The sequence below is a fragment of the Aptenodytes patagonicus genome, chromosome 2, assembly GCF_965638725.1.
Source record: "Aptenodytes patagonicus chromosome 2, bAptPat1.pri.cur, whole genome shotgun sequence".
Taxonomy (NCBI): Eukaryota; Metazoa; Chordata; class Aves; order Sphenisciformes; family Spheniscidae; genus Aptenodytes; species Aptenodytes patagonicus.
In genome coordinates, this window is record NC_134950.1 from 41636919 (window position 1) to 41655973 (window position 19055).

The window sequence follows — 19055 nt, forward strand, 5'->3', positions numbered from 1 at the left end:
TCTGTTCTGTTCTAGCGCTGCCTTTAACAAGCCGATTCTTCCAATAGCCATGCCATTTCTACGAAACAACTCCTTCCTTCTGCATGGCTGCCACAAAGTTCAAATCCTGTTTAAAATACAAAAGTATGTTCACTAAGAGTCACTTCTATGAGGGAAGGCGGCATGGGCTGGGGATTACTGCAGAACTGTAGTAAAGGAGAAATGCAGGTGGAACTGATGCAATTTTTTCGGTAACCTCTGATAAGATTACAGTGGAATTAAAGAATCATGTAACTGCCTTCACTTACTTCTGTATGAAAAAAAGAAAAAAAAACAAATGACAATGTACCTTTGCAGAGATCAAGAGAGAAAGAGGAGGGAAGTGAAGCTGAAGCCTGCTCATTCACTTCCCTACCAATGAAAGAATGATGATTAAACTAAGGATGAGTAAGGCTGCACCCCATTCACAGAGCCGAGTAAACGCAAAGCACAGCAGACACCTCATAACGGTACTGATAAATAAACTGAATTACTTAGCACGTCTCTCCCAGACTTACCTCCTGAGGCAGTCCAGAAACCCCTATTTAACTCACTTTCTGAATGATTCCTTCCTAAATCAAGAGAGATATTAAATTGCTCACTATAAACTCCCAGTTTAATTCTTCACGGTTGAAACAACTTGAGGCAAGAATTATACTCTTAGCGAGAGTCCCCTCATCAGAGTTTAAAGGAATCTCTGAACTCACGCGAGCAATGGCTACAATGACACAAGGCCTTCCTTTAAGCCACCCTGACATGACCATACCACCCTGTGAAGTCTGCAAATCTTCCCAGGAACTAGCAACATAGTCCAAGTACCTCTCAAACCAAGAACCTGAGATGACGACCTGCCTGCTTTTTGCCTTGCAATAAACCACCAAATCCAACAAGCAGCTACTCCGGTCCAACAGCAGTGCAAACCAGAGCACATCCTCAAAAAGCTGCAGGACTTGCCTAGATATATGCCAGACAGTTGAGACAAAAAAAAAAAAAAAAACACCAACCCAAAACAACAACATATTCTTAGATCTTATTCCAAGCTAATAACCACAGTTATGGTTGTTTAGGTATTTATGATCCCACGTGAACGAACAATGCACATCCAAATACAGAACTAAAAGCAGCAAGTTACCTGGGATGCCAGATTTCTGGACTTCAGATATGCTCTCCTACCCAAGAACAGGTAAGATTTTGAAAACATTTGTTATACCCTAAATGACTAATTAAGATGCATCCTTGAAATTTACCAGTCTCTCACCTACGTACAATTTTATCTCAGCCTTATCAGAGCGATTTTTGAACATCTGTTTGCCTCATCGTTACCTTCCTTCCTTTAATCCTCCTTCTATCGAGCATTAAAAACAAAGTCAGTCGTATCTCCTTTCTGGTCGTCTTATTTTCAACTCAGAGATATACTAAACGACTATTCTCTACAGTCCAGACTGACACGTACTTTACTGTAACATTTCAGCTTCGGATTTCAATCTCAACAACTACATCGATGAATCCTCTCTGAAGCAAGGAATATTTTCTTATAATAAGTTACCATCAGCTCAGACTTCCCACATACTAGCTCACCCAAGTTGTTAATACCAAAGACTTGAACTGAATTTCTCCGTTCCTCTCATGTAAGGGCTTGTTTCACGTTCCTCCTGGAACAGCACTACCCCAATGCTGTCTCTGATGAAGACTTTTTCTCCTTGTTTTGTCCTATCACTGATCTCTAAACTTCTAGAATTCCAGCTTTCAGTTCAGTTTTGGTTAGTTTTCCCCTGAATCCACTCTCGAAGAATGACCGGTATTCCTTCACACCTAGAGACTACCCATTTAACAAATCCTGTTTACCCTGTAAATAAATCCACAGGCCTCCTATTTTAAGATCCAGGACAAAAGTGCCTTTATTAAAGTCTTCCTTGGACTTGCTCCAGGTTCTGATCTGCTTTACCACTGGTCACATAGTTCTTGGTCTCCAAACCTTCCCTACTCCTTTCAAAAACATCACGGTCCCCCACAGGAGCTCCTCCCCACACCCCAAATTTCTCTGTTTGGAAAGGGATATCTCACAACAGCTATCCCCATTTCACGTGAAGCGTGATGGGACTAGACTCCCCCCACTCACAACTACTCCATGCACAGAGCAAGAGAAACTATTACAGCTGTATTTCTTAACTATTAAATGATGCGGGAACGTCATTTTCATGAAATCAAAACTTGAAATGACAAGAGGCCTTTCCTATTCAAAGGGTCACGAAGGACCTTCACAAAGTTGCCGGCAGGCTGCAGCACCCAAGTGGCCCCCCTGCTCTGGCTCTCCACTGCCGACCGCCCCCCTTGCCAGGCAGCGCCCAGGGTCTAACGTGAGACTTCATCGGGCTTTGGTGCAGCCAGCGAACTCTTCCCACACCGACAAAAGCATCCTCCGTGCTATGGGTAGAAAGCAGTATTATTAGGAGTTGAAACACATGTTTATTTTGCAACATACCCTAATTATCTGAGACTGGCAAGAAAATGCAACTCTGCTAAGCAAACAAAGAGCAATGTAAATTGGAAAGAAGATTAAAAACCCAATAGGAAAGAAAGGCACAATCTGAAGAGGAAGAAAAGTCTATGGGAAATCTGGGGGGGGGGGAGGGGGCAGGAAAGAGAAATAGAAAGAAATAAAACGTTTAGATTTCAGAGCAGGACTGATTTTGCTGCATAAAAGAAATCATACTTTGTACATCTGATGTACACCTCCATAAAACGCTTTAAGAAGTGACGCTTACTTTGTAGATAGAAGTCAAAATTGTGGGGTAGGCCAATTTCTTTCAAAAATCACCACGAAGAAATTTTAAAACCAGCTACCTGTTGAAGTTCTAGCAGTAAACAGAAAGCTCAACTGAATGGCTTAAAAAGTAGCTCAAGGCTATTAAAATTAAAGTGCTTCCGAAACTATTCAGCATTGGATTCTCCACACGCCGGCTACTCCCAGGCAGGTAAGTTGCTGCACTGCTCGTTAGGATTACCAGCCCATATTTAAATGAAGCCTGAACAGAATAACCTCTAGGATCAGGACCATATACGTGAAATTTAATTTTCCTCTCAGAATCATCAGGAAGAAGGCAGACATTTTGGCTGAAATTACTTTTTCCAGACAATTGATTCTCAAAGTTATTTATTCCCCACCATTCCCCTCAAGGCCCTCTTGTCACAGCAATTGTCTATGTCAGAGGAAGGCTGGACGCAGGTCCCATGAAAGCCAAGCAAAACCACACCCAAAATAGCTATATAGGTCATTACAAAGCAAAGCAAGCCCTACATCATGCCAGCAAGGGCTTCTGGTTAGTTCCTATATGCCAATATGCTTTCAAAGTCACGTGTTACGATGCTCTAATAATACAGTAGCTTATTTGATCATTAGCACTCTTTTACTGAATTTCAACTTTTAAATGAAAATGGTTAAATTAAGTAGTATCTCTCTCCCCCCCCCCCCCTCCTTTTTTTAAGGAGAACGCATTTAGTGTAACGGCAGCAAAATAATCAGGATGTTTAGAAACCGTTACTGGGTGGCATTCATGAAAGGAGAGAACCCAACAGCACGAAGATCCTTGGTTTGGACTTGGCTTCTTCTAGGTGCACGTTTACATCTTTGAAAAGTCACAACGTTGGAAACTAAGAGCTAATCAATTTTGTATACTTAAGAATATCCTTAAGAGCTTTGTTGTCATATTCAGGCACTTGGAATGTGTCCTTTAGGTCACAGCCTCCTTTTTATTTTTTGTATCATGCCTTCCAACCTCATTTTCCAAGTAAGACTCTTAGTGTGCAGCTACGATATGGTACTTCCACGACCGCTGATCTCGGGTAAGATACGAACCACTAAAAGTTAGGTTAGATTCTGCAGGCGGAAAGAAATCAAGAGGAAAACTCTTCCATCAGGTTTCAGTATCTTGTCAGAATCCTAATAAAAACATGGGATGCTTCCGCATATTGTACCTCACTCCTTCCTCTTAGAGAGTTCTAAAAATAAATTATACTTGGAGCTTCCCTTTGCCTTTTTATCCCTGCCAAAATATAGACAACATTTGAGACTTTCTTCCATAAAAATCCAGTGGTTTGCATTCATGCAAACAAGCTATTCACAGAAATATAAATTATGAGAAGCGATGAAGTTAATGTCTGTCTTAATGATGAAGCTAAATAGATGCAGTAAATAAATACAGTAACTTTTTTGTTGGAAAAGTGAAATCTAAAGCCTCACCTACACACAAGACTCATTTGTAAAAAAGAGAGTTTAATTATTTACTAAAATTTGCAGTTTTCTTATGTATATAGGGAACATAAAAGTAACATAAAAGTATCAGCCGCGTTACTTATGGGCATCAGTTACCCAGCTCGTAAATCTGAGCAGTTAGTGATCTGTTCATAGCAGACCAATACAAAAGGGTTTGGAAGTCAGGATTTAAGGGAACTGGGGGAAGGGGGGGGTGTTCAGACACACACGACTTGTCACGCAGTTGCCTGTATCCTTGCTAGCCACGCAGATTTATTTGAATGACGCTAGATTCGCAAGAGTAAATACCAACCAGCAGATTCTAAAAGCTTTCCCTCTGCAAATTAATGTAAAAATAAGATGAATGGGAAATAAGGGATAGAGTTAAGGCACAGGATTTGAGGCAACGCATGTGTTTATTTCCCCCCTCTTCCTTTCTGGTTACTGTTTTCCTCCTCCTCCCACCTTAACAGCCCTTATGTATCACGCCATACACTAAAAACAAAACAAAAAAACCAAACAGCCAGCTGCTGTAGGATGCCATGGACATGGCAAACCACAGAGTCTCACTACGACATTTCAGCAGCTCTTTGAAAAACCTGCAAAGTTCCTATTACTCAGGCCTTCCGCCCTTACAGAAAATCACGTCTGGGTCGGTTTTGTTTGTTTGTTAAGGTTTTAAAGCGGTGTTGTACTCTTACACTGCAGATTCTCCTCCAGCAAAGGGCCCAGGCCACGTCCTGCCCGCGCAGCCGCCGTCTGCAGCAGGGCACAGACCTTGGGCCCAGCCTCCCTCCGCGCCAGGGCAGAACGGGCCTGCCGACACCGAGAGGCCACCCGCGCCAAGCCCAGACCGAGCAGCACATCGCCTTCTTCAGTATACTTTTCTCAGCTTCAGCATCGGCTTGTTCCTCCTTTACTTGCGAATAACTCGTTTTACGTCTTATGAAGTCCTCGTATTATTTGAGCGTTAACGGGAAATACTGTGGACATTCATCAAAAGCTTTTCAGTGTGAAACAGCAAATAACTCGCATGAAAAAAGCTACAGTCTGGTTAACTGACCCCTCTACATGGACTGGGAAGTCTTTACAGTGCTCCTTTGACCTAACTCTTCAGGTTTCCGCATTAACCAAATTCAAAAGAAAATGGTCACAACTCAAATCTCCCACCACGGTACAGAGTTTTGACTGCAATAGAGAGTACTCCACTACACCTCGTTTGACCGATATTTTTTCAAGGCTACATCCTTAGAAATTGTTATTTTACTGAAAGGACTGCGTGATCTTTACCTACGATCAAAACTTTCCTTAATTACTGAAGAGGCAATAAAATCGTTTTGGGTTTCCAATCTGAGCAAGTTTTTTCCAGTGTTTAAATAACCTAACCAGGATTTACAAGTAATAACAGAAATATCGTTACACTGTTAAATTTTTAGTAAGATATTTGGTCAAATACGATTATCCAATTAGTATCAGTGAATCACTAATTCAGTTAAACTTGCAATCACAAGCATTTAATGCTCTTCTAAGAGCGTGTTCTACAGCTTTCATAATAATCTTTATGTATTTCTTATAAAATAAAAAAAGCTCAAAAGAAACTGAAAATAAGCAGTTTAGGTTAACAGAAAAGCAGGACAAGGGATGTGTGAATCTGAGGCATTTTCCAGTGCTACAGTAGGGGAAATTTTGTTTTGTAAAACCATTTCAAACTTCAAATGATGTCTTGCACAAAAAATAATCACTTTTTCCAAGCAGTTGTGGTTTTATCCTAGAGGAAAATAGCACACTATCAAAAGGATCTCTGCGGAACCCTGAGCACATTTACAACACCAAACAAGAGGAAACAAGCAACGTTCCCGCTTTTAGTAGCCGGAGATAGGAAAATGTAAAGAATGTAATTGTTCTAATCACCTGTTACAAACCTCAGAAACAAATGGTTAATTTTCCCCCGGACCGCATCTTATTTTAAAAGACATTACTAGAATTTTTCCGCCGCTGTTAAAAAGGCAGACCTCTCGGAGAAGCCCTCTCTAACTACCTCCTCACCGTTAAGTTTGTCAGCAACCCTGCCGTCTAGAATGTGTTTTATGCAGAGTAACTGATTTTTTCTCTTTTTTTTTTTTTTAAATGATGGGGGGGGGGGGGGGGGAAACGTGCTGGAAACTTTCAGGATAGAAACTAGAGAGCTTCGAAGTTCCTCTCTTAGCAGCGCCTAGCCATGGAAAGGAGAGAGTTCTGCAAACGTGCCCCAAGCATCCAGCTACATTTAGCTTTCAGCCTTTTTATTATCATTGTCAATGAATGGGCCCCAGTCAAATTAAAGCTGCCATTTTAGGTTAAAGACTAGAGAGCCTCTGTTGTGCAACAGCGAGACAAAAACACTCCAAGCGACAGATGCAGCACTCTCATTGGAAAATGATGGATTTCAACTTTTATAAGGAAAAAAAATAATAATTACCGATCATGCTTTTTAATATGAATTATATATTGATACTCACACATTACTGCAAACTAACGGGATTTATAATTGGGATAAATCAGCTACCCATGCTGCTAAGGTCATAGTCATTAAGATTTTTTTGCCGTCGTTAGAATGGATGATCTGTGAGGAAATGAACAGAAACATTTTTTGTTCAACTTGCTTGTTTGTATCTCCGCTCGTCCCATACACCACGAGAAAAGAGAAAAAGGGAAAAGAAAAAAAAAAAAAAAAAAGGCAAACACATTCTCCCGAAAGCCATCTTCTAGGATAAACACAGCTCCCAATCTGCTTTGATGAAAGTAAAACCGAGACGCACATCGACACAGAAACAAACTTATCGCATCGAGGTTATTCTGATATTCCCCGAGCAGAAAATCCACGAAAGACCGAGTGGCCGGGGGGAAGGAGGGGGGGGAAAAAAGAAAAAAAAAAAAAAAAAGGCTTCTCGCAGATGAAGAACTCGCCCTTTTCTGTAGTTGGAAGGCACGCTCGGTCCCTTCCCGAACGAAAACAAAGGCAGAAAGTGGGTAAGTGCGGTAGAGTTGCGCGGCGCGCCGAGCGGCCCCGGCAATGGGAAGGGAACTCCCGGGCATCGCTACTTTCCTTTTGTCCATTGTCTGTTTAAAAAACAACTAGTTTAAACCCGGGCGTGAGCGGGGTGTAGGAGTGAGCCGCGGAAACCGGCTCCATTTCCAGCCCGCGCCCCGCGGCCACCCCCTTCCCAGGCACCCCAGCCCCCCCCCCCCCCCCCCCAGGCACCCACCCGCGAAGGCCGGTCCGGCGGCGCGGGGCCCGCCCGGAGGGGCTCCCCCGGCGTGGGAGCGCGTCCCCTGATGTAACGCTACCGGGATAAACGAATGCAACGTAATGATGGCTGCTCGTTGCCTGCAGCGCCTTCTCCCCGAGACTCACTAACAACCCTGCCCCCCTCCCCCCGCCACCGCACACGCACACACACACACACACACGCGCGCACACGCACACGCGCTGCCCGCTCCCCGCCGCCCCGCACGCAGCGCCCGCCGCCGGCCCCGCTCCGCTCCCTACCCCCCACCCCCCTCCCCCCCCCGGCCCCGCGGACCGCGCCGCGGCCGCCCCCCCCCCCCGCCCCAGCCCCAGCCCGCGCCCTGACCGCTTGGCCTCAAACCACCTTTTTCCGCTCACCCTCAAAATGGCCCGGAACGGGGCGGGGGGGCGAGGGGGGGAGCGCCCCGACCCCATGTGCGCGGCGGCGGGGCCACCCGCCCGCCCCGGCCCCCGGCCGGCCCCGCGCCGGCGGAGCGAGGTGCCCGGCGGGGTGAAGCCCCTATTATGCGGCGTCCGCCGGCACCGCTCCGGCTGGCTTAGGTAGCGTCCTCCCTTCCCGTCCCCTCCCTCCTTCCCTCCCCCGCTCCCCTTTCTTCTCCGGCCGCCGGAGAGCGCCGGCCGCCCCCTGCCCCCTCCCGGTGCCGCCGCCGGGGCAGGACGATCCCCCCGCCGCGCGCACCGGCGGCCGGAGCGGCACCTCGTGCTCCCGCCTCCCTCCTCCTCCTCCTCCTCCTCCTCCTCCCTCCCCGCCCGCCTTCCTGCCGCCCGCCGCCACCCACCGCCCGGCCTCCGCTGGGGGTGCCCCCGCCGCGGCCCGGCCCCGGCCCCGCCGACCCATGTGCCGGGAGCGCGGCGGGCGGGGCGGTGCCGGGCCGGGCCGGGCCGGGCCGTGCCGTGCGCGGCGGGGAAGCGCCCTCACTTTGTTAGCGCTTGTTGTGCCGCCGCGGCCGCCGGGAGCCGTCAGCGTGGTCAGCGGGGGAAGCGCTCCCGCGGCCATCCCGGCCGGCGCTGGGCCCCGCCGCCCCCGCCCGCCGCCGCGCAGTTTCGCTCAACTTTTCCCGGATTTTTAGTCACCCTCCAAACTTGCGGAGAGGAGCGGGGGGGCGGGGAGGGGAAGAAGGGAAGGGGAAGGGGCGCCGCCGCTCCGGCTCCCCGGTGCCCTCCCCTCCCCCGAGGCGAGGCAGGCGGCCGGCCGGCCGCAGCACAACAAAAAGCCATTTACACCCGGGGAAGTGCCCCGCTGAGACACCCCCCCCCCCGCCCCGCCTCGCCCGGAGCCGCGGCGGGGCGCAGCATCCCCCACCCCACCCCCCCCGGGCCGCCGCCGGCAGCGAGCACCCCCGCTCCGCCGGGGACGGAGACCTGCCGCGGGTCCCCGGCTTCATGGCCGGCGCCCTGCCTCCCTCCCTCCCTCCCTCCGCGCTCAGCGAGGTGCGGGGTCACTCACCGGGCCGGTGCGGGGCCGTCGGGGACCGGTGTCCCCCGCTCGCTCCCTCGCTGCCCTCCGCCGAGGGGCCGGGGAGGAGGAGGGGACACGCTCCGGAGTTGGTGCCGCCGGCCGGGGGGGGCGAGGCGGGGTGCGGGTCTCGCACGCACACACACACACGCACACACACACACGGAGTTGCTCGCTCGCACCGGGGCTGGGCTAAGAGGGGAGGAGGGGGATCCCTGACCGGGGCGGGCGGACGAAGGAGGGGTGGAAGGAAGGGGAGGGAGAGGAAGAGTCAGCGCGGGTCTCGGGTAGTTTCGGGGTCTCCGCCGGGTCCCGGCTCCGCTTCGCTCCTTTGTGTAATTTCACTCGATTCAAGTTTAATCCGATAGTTCCCGAGCGAGCGAGCGCGCCCGCCGCAGCCGAGCCGAGCGCGACACCAGCCAGCCAGGCGGCTGCCGCGGCTGCCGCCCCCTGCGCCCGCCCGCCCCCGCCGCCTCCCTCCCTCCCTCCCTCCGCCGCCACAAGGCGCGCCCCCGACACCGCCCCCTCCCCGGGGGCGAGCGCCGCCGCGCGCCCCGCCCCGCCGCGACGTCACCGCCCCGCCCGGCATAATTTATGCAACGAGGGGGGGGGGGGGGAGAAAAAAAGAAAAAAAAAAAGAGGGAAAAAACCCCCAGCACCGGGCGGGGGAGGGGCGGGGGTCACTAACCTCCCCGCCGCCCGGCCCGCCAGCGCCCCGCCGGGGCTCCGGCCGCCGCCGCCGGGCGAGGCAGCGCTGCCGCGGGGCGGGGGACGAGGCGCGGGGCACGGCGTCTTCCGTGCGCCTCCCCGCCGCTCCGCCCCGTCTGCCGGTGACCGGGGGGTGGGGGCAGCCCCGCATCGCGGGGTCAGCGCCGGGCCCGGCGCGTCCAGTCCCGTCCCGTCCCGGGAAACTCCCGGTGAAGCCCGGAGGGTGTGGGGGGGGTGTCACTGTGCCACTCTCGCGCTCCAAACTTCCCGAAGGCGACGGCGAAGTGAAACCGGGAGGCGCCCCGGGAGGCCGCCCGGCCCCCCCCCGCGGCCTGCCCCGGCCCCTGCCCCCGGCCGGGCAGCGGGCACCGCGCCCCCGCCCGCCCCTCTGCTCCCGGCCGCCGGGGCGAGGCGGGGCGGGGGCAGGATCGCTCGAGTCCGCGATTTCGGGTGGACTTTGTCCCGAGCGGGTCGGATTTTCAAAGGGAAGCGGCCATTAGGCGCTGCCCGCCGGCGGCAGCGCCCCCGTCCCGGCGGGACCGCTCTCCCCCCGCCGCGCCGGGAGCGGGACGGGGATGGGGAAGGCTGCCGAGCCCTGCTGCTGTCGTGTTCGTAACCTATACGTTCAAATTCGTGATACAAACCGAAACAAACTCATTCCGTAAGTAAATTAGACAAATCCCACCAAAAAGTGATTACCAGTAGCACACTTAACGGTCTTCCCTGCATCGCTCTGGAAACTAAATAAGCGTCTTAAAAGTATAAAGAGATTAAAATGTAAACCCAGTGTAAAGACACTCTGCATTATAGGAATTTTCAGCGAGTCATTTGACGAGGTAACTTTTTACCATCGCTGTTTGCAGCAGGTTGGAGAAGGAAAAACAAAGTCCTGTGCTGCTGAGCAGGGCACCCTCCCCCTCCTGCCGCTCCTTTTCGGGGGCTGTTTGCTGCACCCACCCTCATACCTCTTCTGTGGGAATGAGAGAAACGTCTTCGTAGGATCCCGCGCGGCTTTTCCTCTACGCTCTTAACACGCAGTTAGTAAGCCGGGAGCCGGACCCAGACAACGTGGATGTCAAAAGCTCCTCTCGCTTCTTGGGTCGTTGGCTCCGTCGATGCAGGCGTCCGCGTCGGTGCTGTGCCGTGAGGGCCGCTACGGCCACAAAAATATTTCAGGCTTCTCCAGAGGAAGCCTGAAACTGTCCCACATCATGTCGTTCACGTCTGGCCTACTCAATCTCTCTAGGGTCTAGGGGGAAAGCACCTTTTTGGGAGAAGGGACGGTTTGCGGATGGAGAGGCGTCACCACCTCCCGTGCAGCCGGGCCCGCGCAGTCACACAGAGAGGGGCCAGCAGCCGGGGAGGTGACGCCGTCCCATGCTTTCAACTGAAAAACGTGTTGAAAAGCTGATAGCACGTGACGGTGCGGTATAATACGTTCCCTGTTCTTCACCGTGCTCTTCCATAAAGTTAAAAATAGCAAGTGGAAATAGTGTTTTAAAAAAAAAAAACTTTGAAGCAGCACGTGTGCCCCGAGTATACCTTCACCAAATTTGCTCGGTTTACAATCGCTCTATTTTTAACATGCATTTCTCTACTTTGTGAGGAAAAAAAAAAAAACCAACCAAAAAACCAAACCAACAACTACACAGAGGTATCCTCCCAAGTTACTAAATGTAATCAGTTTCAGTTTTCTCTTGCAGTGTGTTGACAGACCAGAGACAGCCTACAAACACTTACCCGCAAGTCTGTTTTTCTGCGTGTATCATTTAACTGCGCCCCTAATCTGGCAGCCAAGCACCCTGGCGTAGCGTAAACTCGCCTGGAACTCCCCTTGCTTTCAAAGATTTAAGTTCTCCAAGATTTAGGGGCAGGAGAAACTCATTCTGAGACCAACTGCCAGCAGCCTCACGGCTCCCCCTAGAAACTTGTTTCAGTTTCTTGTTGAGCAGAAATCAGATTGCAAAGCTTCCGAGCATGAAAAGTGTTTAAAGAGTATCGTGGTGACAGCGTAAGGCAAAGAAAGAAACGCAGCATTTCTTTAAAAAAGAAGTATATCAGCATGGCACCAGCAACAAGGCGGGGGACACGTGTAAGTACTTAGTTAAATGTTTGTTCCAAGGCAAAAAAAAGTCCCAGTCTCTGGTGCATGCCTCTTGCTGAAGGCACAGAACCAGCTCCCCGGGTCCCATAAATCATCCCCAGGGACCTGTGGCCTATAAAATCAGCTGGCTGACTACTCGGGTAATGAAAACGTGAAGGGAGTCTCCCAACGTTTTCCAGCATTAGAAGAAACAATGCGCAAACGGCGCTTTCACAGAACGGGGAGAGTCACGGCCGCTCTCCAACTCCTCAGCAATGGTAGGAAACGGAGAGTCAGGAAAAGTGCTGCAGGGGTTTCACCACTCCAAGGTGGGACGCTGTCCCAGTGTGGCACGTGCTCGCACATGTGCATACTCGACCGTAGTACCAGGCACGGATGAAATACATCATTGCGTAGCTGCTACGGAGGAAAAAGTTTTGGAACCTTAAGTCATGCTTCAGCCAGTCCCCAAAGAGAAAGTCGTAACTCCCCAAGTTATCAACGAGCACTTTGCAGCTCCGTAGGAGAGTGAGGAAACAGCGACGTGGCAGTCTTCATGATTAACCTTATTGGTAACAGCTTATTAAAATATCCACGAGATGACGGGGATGAAAATTCACTTGTAGCCACCCAACCCTTTGTATGCTGTTGGGACAAAGTAATCCATCTGATGCAGGCAGCCATTTGGCTCGCAGATTAGAAAGAATTTGCATTAATGGCCGAGAATTTCAACAGCAGTTGCAGAGCAAGGGTATGTGTACCAACAAAATCCCAATGAATTGCTACACTTTGCCTAGCTAGGTAAACTTTCAAGGTGGGGATAGTTTGTACAAAGCCAAGCAAGTCACTGTATGACAGGCATAATTACGCAGAGACAAGTTAATGTACTCCGTAAGAAGTACAGCACAGAGATTACCGAGCGGCATTTACATCTGTTTTAAAACATCAGTATTGCAAAATGCAAATGGTTTAGTACCACACGAAAACACAAAGGAAGGTTATTTATTCAGTAGACTTTGAAGAACCAGCAGCTGTTTTAAAAGGCAGGTACAGCGAAATGTGATCGTAAGGTCTAGACGCTGTCGCTTCCGAAGGCGGCAGATGACATCTCGCGATGCCGAGTCCCCGCACAAGCCGTGCGCAGGCAGGCCTTCGGGCCGCAAGGCCCCAGCAGTCTGCGCCTCGTTTCTGACAACCCAGTCCAGGCACTTGGCTTGTTTGAGAGCTGCTGATGCTGGGGACCGTGCACAGTGAGCTCAGAGCAACCCACCCCGCCTGAGAAAAGCTCTGTTAAGTACACCCGCTTCATCACCTGCTCAGCTCTCCGATGGTCCGAGCCCTGCGTCAGCTCCAACAGGAAGTACCCGTCCTTGTGCCGCACACTCCAGCCGGCTTCTTCCAAAAGGCTTTTTTTGCTTTGATGAAGGAAACTTGCAGCTCCCAGGGAAATTCTGTACAGATGTACCCAAACCTCAACAACTTCTCATCTCACAGCCTTTCTTTTACTTCTGTTTGTGCAAGGAGGGACGCGAAACTGCACCAGGAGCCCAAGCTTGTGCTTGGAGTAGCTGCCCTTCAGGCTTGGTATTTGGGATGCCAGTCCACGGCCTCAAACAAGCCAAGGCATCATGTTTTCTCCCATGATTGGTGGGAAGTGGCTCCGAAATCGCACGACCCTGACACACACTCGCGTTTTATTCATCGCTGAACATTGTTTCAGCCAAATGAAGCAAAAAAGACAAATGGTTTCTTTTTCTTTCACAAGTGAAAGTTTTACTCAAAGTTTCTCAAAAATTAGGCAGCAATGGAAGCACACCAGACTGAGAGGGTGAAGTGGCCAGAAGGGCACAGACAGTAACGATGTGCCATATGCTAAAGGAAAACAATATTCCTTTCTTAGAAGAAATTGCTCACCAATGTACAGCACGCTGAAAGACTGAGAGCACGTGGATTTTGGTTAGTACCAGGAAGCAGTAGACTCGTATGAGAAAGAACAACCTTAACGATGTCAGCTGAAAAGCTAAAAGCGTTAGAAATACAAGTGCTACAAGGAGCCACCCTGTGGCACCAGCAAGCTAAGGGAACAGAGGGCAAGCCAGGGTGTGCAGTTGTGTGGGCTGGTTTTTTGTGGAGTTTTTTTTGGAAACTCAAGCCAGCCAGAGTGACAAAAGCTGGAACTGGCCCAAACAGCCACTTCTGTGGCCGGGAACTCCTTAACTGAGGAACTGAACCAGAAAAGCAGAGGGGCAGCAAGCTCCAGCAGCTCGTGTCCACATGCCACTCACCTGCCAGGCCTTATAGGGCCAAAGCTCTCTGAGGGACGTCAGCGTTACCCGCTGCCTCACCCTCCGGCATGCAACAACAACAAGAATTACTACTACTCCCCAAATCCATTCTTTTCTGTGGAAGTTTTCTGATACATAAATAGCTCTCAGAACGAGGATAACAACATATAGCTCTCTCACGGCTAACTCAAGGATGTAACCAAAGACCTTAAGGGGGGAATAGGTGGAAATGCCACCTGAGACAGCACACCGTGACTCATCACTGTGGGTTGTGTGGGTACACACACAGTTGCGGGCAGCTGCCCCAAACCTGCCTGCACTCTCCCCCTCAAGTCTCTCCGAAACGCTGCCCGGGTACTGCCACTTACCCGTGACGATCTGGACAGCCGGAAGGCAGCACCCGCTGGAGTGCCAGCGGCACAGAGGTGATAAACAACTCGCTCTCCTTCCCAAGTAGACTCACCACTTACTTTACGGAAGTAAGAGGCAGGATCGCTTAGCTTTCCATCTAAATTCTGATTTAACAGGCCAGTGCCCGACTGCTCACCTCAGCCCCCCAGTTCCCATTACTACTGGAGACCAGACACTTGGTTAGACAGGCCACCTCTTTAATCAGGAACAGTAGTGAGTTCTCATAAAAATGGAGTGACACCAAGGAACTGACCTACTCCACGACATCCCTGCTCGTGAGGACGTTCGCTCTTGGACCATGACATGAATTGACAGTTTCACGGTCGGTTTTGTTTTCAGCATGCAGAAGCAGCATTAAGGACTCCCATTTCCATCTTTGACGGCTCAGTAGAACATGCCTCTTCTTATATGGAGAGACACAGCTATCTCAGCGCTGACAATTTCTGACCTTTGTCCTCAATAAATGGAAGGCATCATATCTAAGAATGAAGTCACACACCCGACGAAACTATCAGCTGACATAAAAATACAGCAACTCATCTGCTTAGCAACACAAGCTGCCACCAACATCACTTCCTTCTTACATACAAAGTTCAGTTCACGGGCTCCACCCTGACTCAGAGCCGCCTGTAAAATTGGATCTGACTCGCTGAGAGGTCACGTCTCCTCGCCGTGAGCAGGACTTTCCACAGCAGCTATATTTCACTGGAACTTCCCAACGCACAGCCCGGGGGAGGCAGGGAGGGAGGGAAACGCCGCTGTAGTCGCAGAGTTCACCTGCTGAGGAAGCAAGGTGCTGACTTTCACGTTTCCATTCAGCTTTCCTTCAAGACACGTTTTTCAGAGCAGGTACTGAATAACTTGTTCCTTCTGTGGATTGGGGAGCAAGAGTGATCTGTCACAATTATTTCCTGGGTTTGCACATGCAGGGAGCACCCAGGTGCGACATTCTCGGGTACGGTCAGAAATACCTACGCATGTAGTCGTTACTTGTTTTAAAATGGGAGGCAATTTAAAACCCACGGCCAAACACACATTTATAATATCCTTGGAAAATACTTATAAACTTGTTATTTTTTGCTACTTACGTTCATCGAGAAAAAGATGCATTTAAAATTGTTTCTTTAAACTGTTACACTACAAATGCAGTAAGAACACCTTAAATGTGTTAAGTTTTATGACTTTCCCGTGTATTTTTTGGTAAATGCTTCACAAAATTGCAAGTCAACGACAATTAAAAAAACCCCCACATTTACTTACATAGTTAAGTTAGATGTGGTTTCTCTCCGGTTCTTTTTCTATTCTGAAAGAGGATCAACTAATAGGATGATACCGTTTTCTCATTAAACTGAGGTCCGCTCCCCTCCCCGCTTGGTAAACTTCTAGGAAGAGGACCGAGAGGGATCTGAAGAGACCATCTGTCCCCCCCAGCCGCACAAAGACAGGATAAAGTAGCCCCAGACAATCCCCAACAGATGTTTGTCTAACCTGTTCTTAGAAACCCTCCGTGAAGCTGATACCCGAACTTCCTAAGTAGCTTGTTCTGGTATTTCACTGTAACGATTTAAAAGTTGTTGTTGCATCTCCCCCCACTCTCCTAATATCCAATTTAAATCATCCTCCCACCCTCCTAATACCCAGTCCGAGACATCTTCCCTCTGTACAGATCTGATTTATCTCATCTTTGCCCCAGCATTCAAAAACAGTTGATCAAACCTCTTCTAACCTTTCACACATTGGAAAATTTATCCAATTCCCTCTAAAAATTATTTTTCAGGCTCAACATCCTCCCTTCCTTCACCATTTCCTTTTATATTCTACATCTCTTACTGTTTCTTGCCCTGTCCTGTACTTTATTTTTCAGCACAGAACATGAAACCGAAGGCAATACTGCAGTTGAGGCCTTACCGGTGCTTAGTGGAGTCATCTTTACATCTTTCTCTGACCTACATATGCCACCTATTGATAAATCCTAAGAGAGCATTGCATTTTGCAAAAGCATTGCGTTGTCCATTGCTATTTTGTTAGTGATTCTCTACAAACCCCCTATAACCATCTACCTTGATTTCTGCAAGAAATTGATGATAGTTTTAATTGAATTTCACTTCTGCTTTTATCGAGTTCATTTTGATTTCTGAGCTGATCATCCATAGTGGTCACGATCCTCCCAGCTTGGTGTAATGCAGACGTTTATGTAATTCATAAACATGCTCTGCATTACATCAATCCATATTATTCTCTGTGTTTTCTTACACCGCATTTATGATGGTAGTATCTTGGTGCCTTACAGCAGAGTAACTGGTGACATCTCTTCTGCCTCTCTCCCTCTCTATCTTGTCCTTCCTCCCTCCAGAAGGGCGAGCATGGAAAATTTAGTTCCAGAAGGATAGAGGGACATCCATAAACCCACTGTACCTGCATATAGAGGAGAAAAAGTAAAATAAATTGTTCCTTTCACTATTTCAGACCCACCCCTGAGAAAACGGTTTCATATATAGCTAAGTTTAAAGCTTAACAGAGTTCTGCTGTGACAGAGCAGCGAAGTTGTCAGCTGTGGTCTTCATTTCATTGGCACAAAACACTTGAAGAGAAGGGCTAAAGCTGAATATGAATCAATATTCTATGGAAACAGCATAATATGGAGGAAAAGGATAATGCACTGACACTGTAGGCTGCATTAATTATTGTGGGTACTGGGATGTTCAAAAAGTGCGAGATACATTCAGCAAACAAGTAAGGACTTCAACTTGCTTGTACTATCTTCACAGTTTCTCACAATCCAGCCAAACGCGTATCCCTTGCACAGCACTTCACAGCAAGAAAAAAACCAACTACCTGGCTAAGTAGAGTTCGATCATCGAAGGATTTAAAACAACACAGTTAATTGAACCTTACAAATAATTAAATATAAACTGAATTTAACAAAATGTACTCTGGTAATACCGACGTACAGATAAACACTTCATCCACACACTTCACAGTAGAAACGTTAGATCTGATTCTACAAGATGCTGCGTACTTGTCACTCATGCTGACATGATTTGAAAGTAGAGGTGTTCAATACCGCTGAGTGCCAATCGTGAAGAAATAAGTCTAGAGCCACAGGTCAGTGTTAAAAGCACCACCACCAGATGCCTCATTTCGTATCCCTCCATTCTGCACCTTTTCTGGTTCTGTCTTGCGTAAATATCTAAAATTTGCCTTATCCCTAAAGAGGAACGCCTCAGCTCTGCAGCGCTGAGGGAACTCCCCTGGAAACCCGCCAGAAACTCACCTTTCCTATGCACAAGTTTGTTTATGCTTTGGGCATTGCAAGCCACTTACACAATCGTTATATTTACTTGTACATTCTTGGCAGATGAACAGAACTAGCTTATTTCAGTTAAGGCAGAAAGACCTCGTGCCTTCATCCTGGGGTGGCAGAGGAGGGAGGGGAAGTGCGCTGCATCTATAACGCCACAGGTCGCACTTCACAGGCTGATGGCTGCACTGAATGGCACAACTTTTAAGCAATGGACCAATTGTTTTCTCTCGTAAAAAATGCAAGCCAGAACATGCTGGTTTTTTCGCACCGAGAGCACAGATTATATCACTGCTTCTAAAGTGGCACGATTTTACTTGAAGCTCTGCTACAACTTAACAGAAAAGTAGTAGTAAAACAGTTGCTAGAAGATAAAGACAGTAGATACAGTAGCACTAATATTTATTGTTTAATCTTTGGTGTAGTAGGTTACCACCATGACTTTTGGGTCAGAACACTGCACATGCCGTCAGCTTTTTGTATTTAATAAATGATCTACCACACACCATTTCCACCTTCCATTCTGTAGGGAAATAAGAAACGTTGACAAGGGAGCTAGAAAGCCCAAACAAGATGGCAGCCTTATCCATGCCAACTTCTTAGAAACCAAGTTTAATGACATATAAAAGCTGCTCATTTTCTTTAGAGATAGGCTTCATTTTTTAAGTTACATTTGCTGTTGTATGACCACCGTAAGTTGATGGGCTACATTATATACAAGGAAACTCCCCAAAACATTTACATGTCAATGAATCAACATAAGTAAATGTCCTAACATCTTGGTCAAGCGACCACAACTCTTTCACATTTGTAGCTTAGTCTGAAAGGCAGGCAGTTCTCAGGGCCTGGATGAAAGGGAATTGCAGCAGGACAGAGGGAGGAGCAGGAAAAGGCCCACTCCCACCTGGAGCTGCTTTTTATAAGCCTCCTTGCCAGCAAACAGGCAATCCCAGTGCTTACAAGGATTGTCCCATGGGAGCCTTGCTGACAAAGACACAAATACATAGTTTATTCTTGATCCTGAAAAAAACAAAAGGAGAGCCTTCAGAGGAATAACGGGAGGGATCATATGTTCAGCTCAACACTTACAGCTGGAAAGACATTTTTCTGTCACAACTCTTCACAGAGATTTAAGGCGAGCAAGCCGCAGATTCCAAACTACAGGAGCAGCAGCAGCAGCAATTATTGCAATAAAAGGGTCAGTGTACCTGGGCCTTGGGTTTTTGTCAAGAAGAAAATGTAATTACACTCA

The 19055-nt window shown here is 48.8% G+C and overlaps 1 protein-coding gene across 5 annotated transcripts in view; it reads right to left on the minus strand.

Annotated features, from left to right (window-relative positions):
* Positions 1 to 19055, minus strand: part of CHD7 (chromodomain helicase DNA binding protein 7) — a 145275-nt gene that overhangs the window by 123658 nt on the left and 2562 nt on the right. For 4 of the 5 annotated variants that reach the window (XM_076329661.1, XM_076329660.1, XM_076329659.1 and 1 more), the window contains exon 1: positions 9007 to 9134. The gene's annotated coding sequence lies outside the window, so the exon portion shown is untranslated. Of the gene's footprint in view, positions 1 to 9006; positions 9135 to 16790; positions 16918 to 19055 lie in introns of those variants that run through there. The other variant, XM_076329658.1, reaches the window with a different exon arrangement.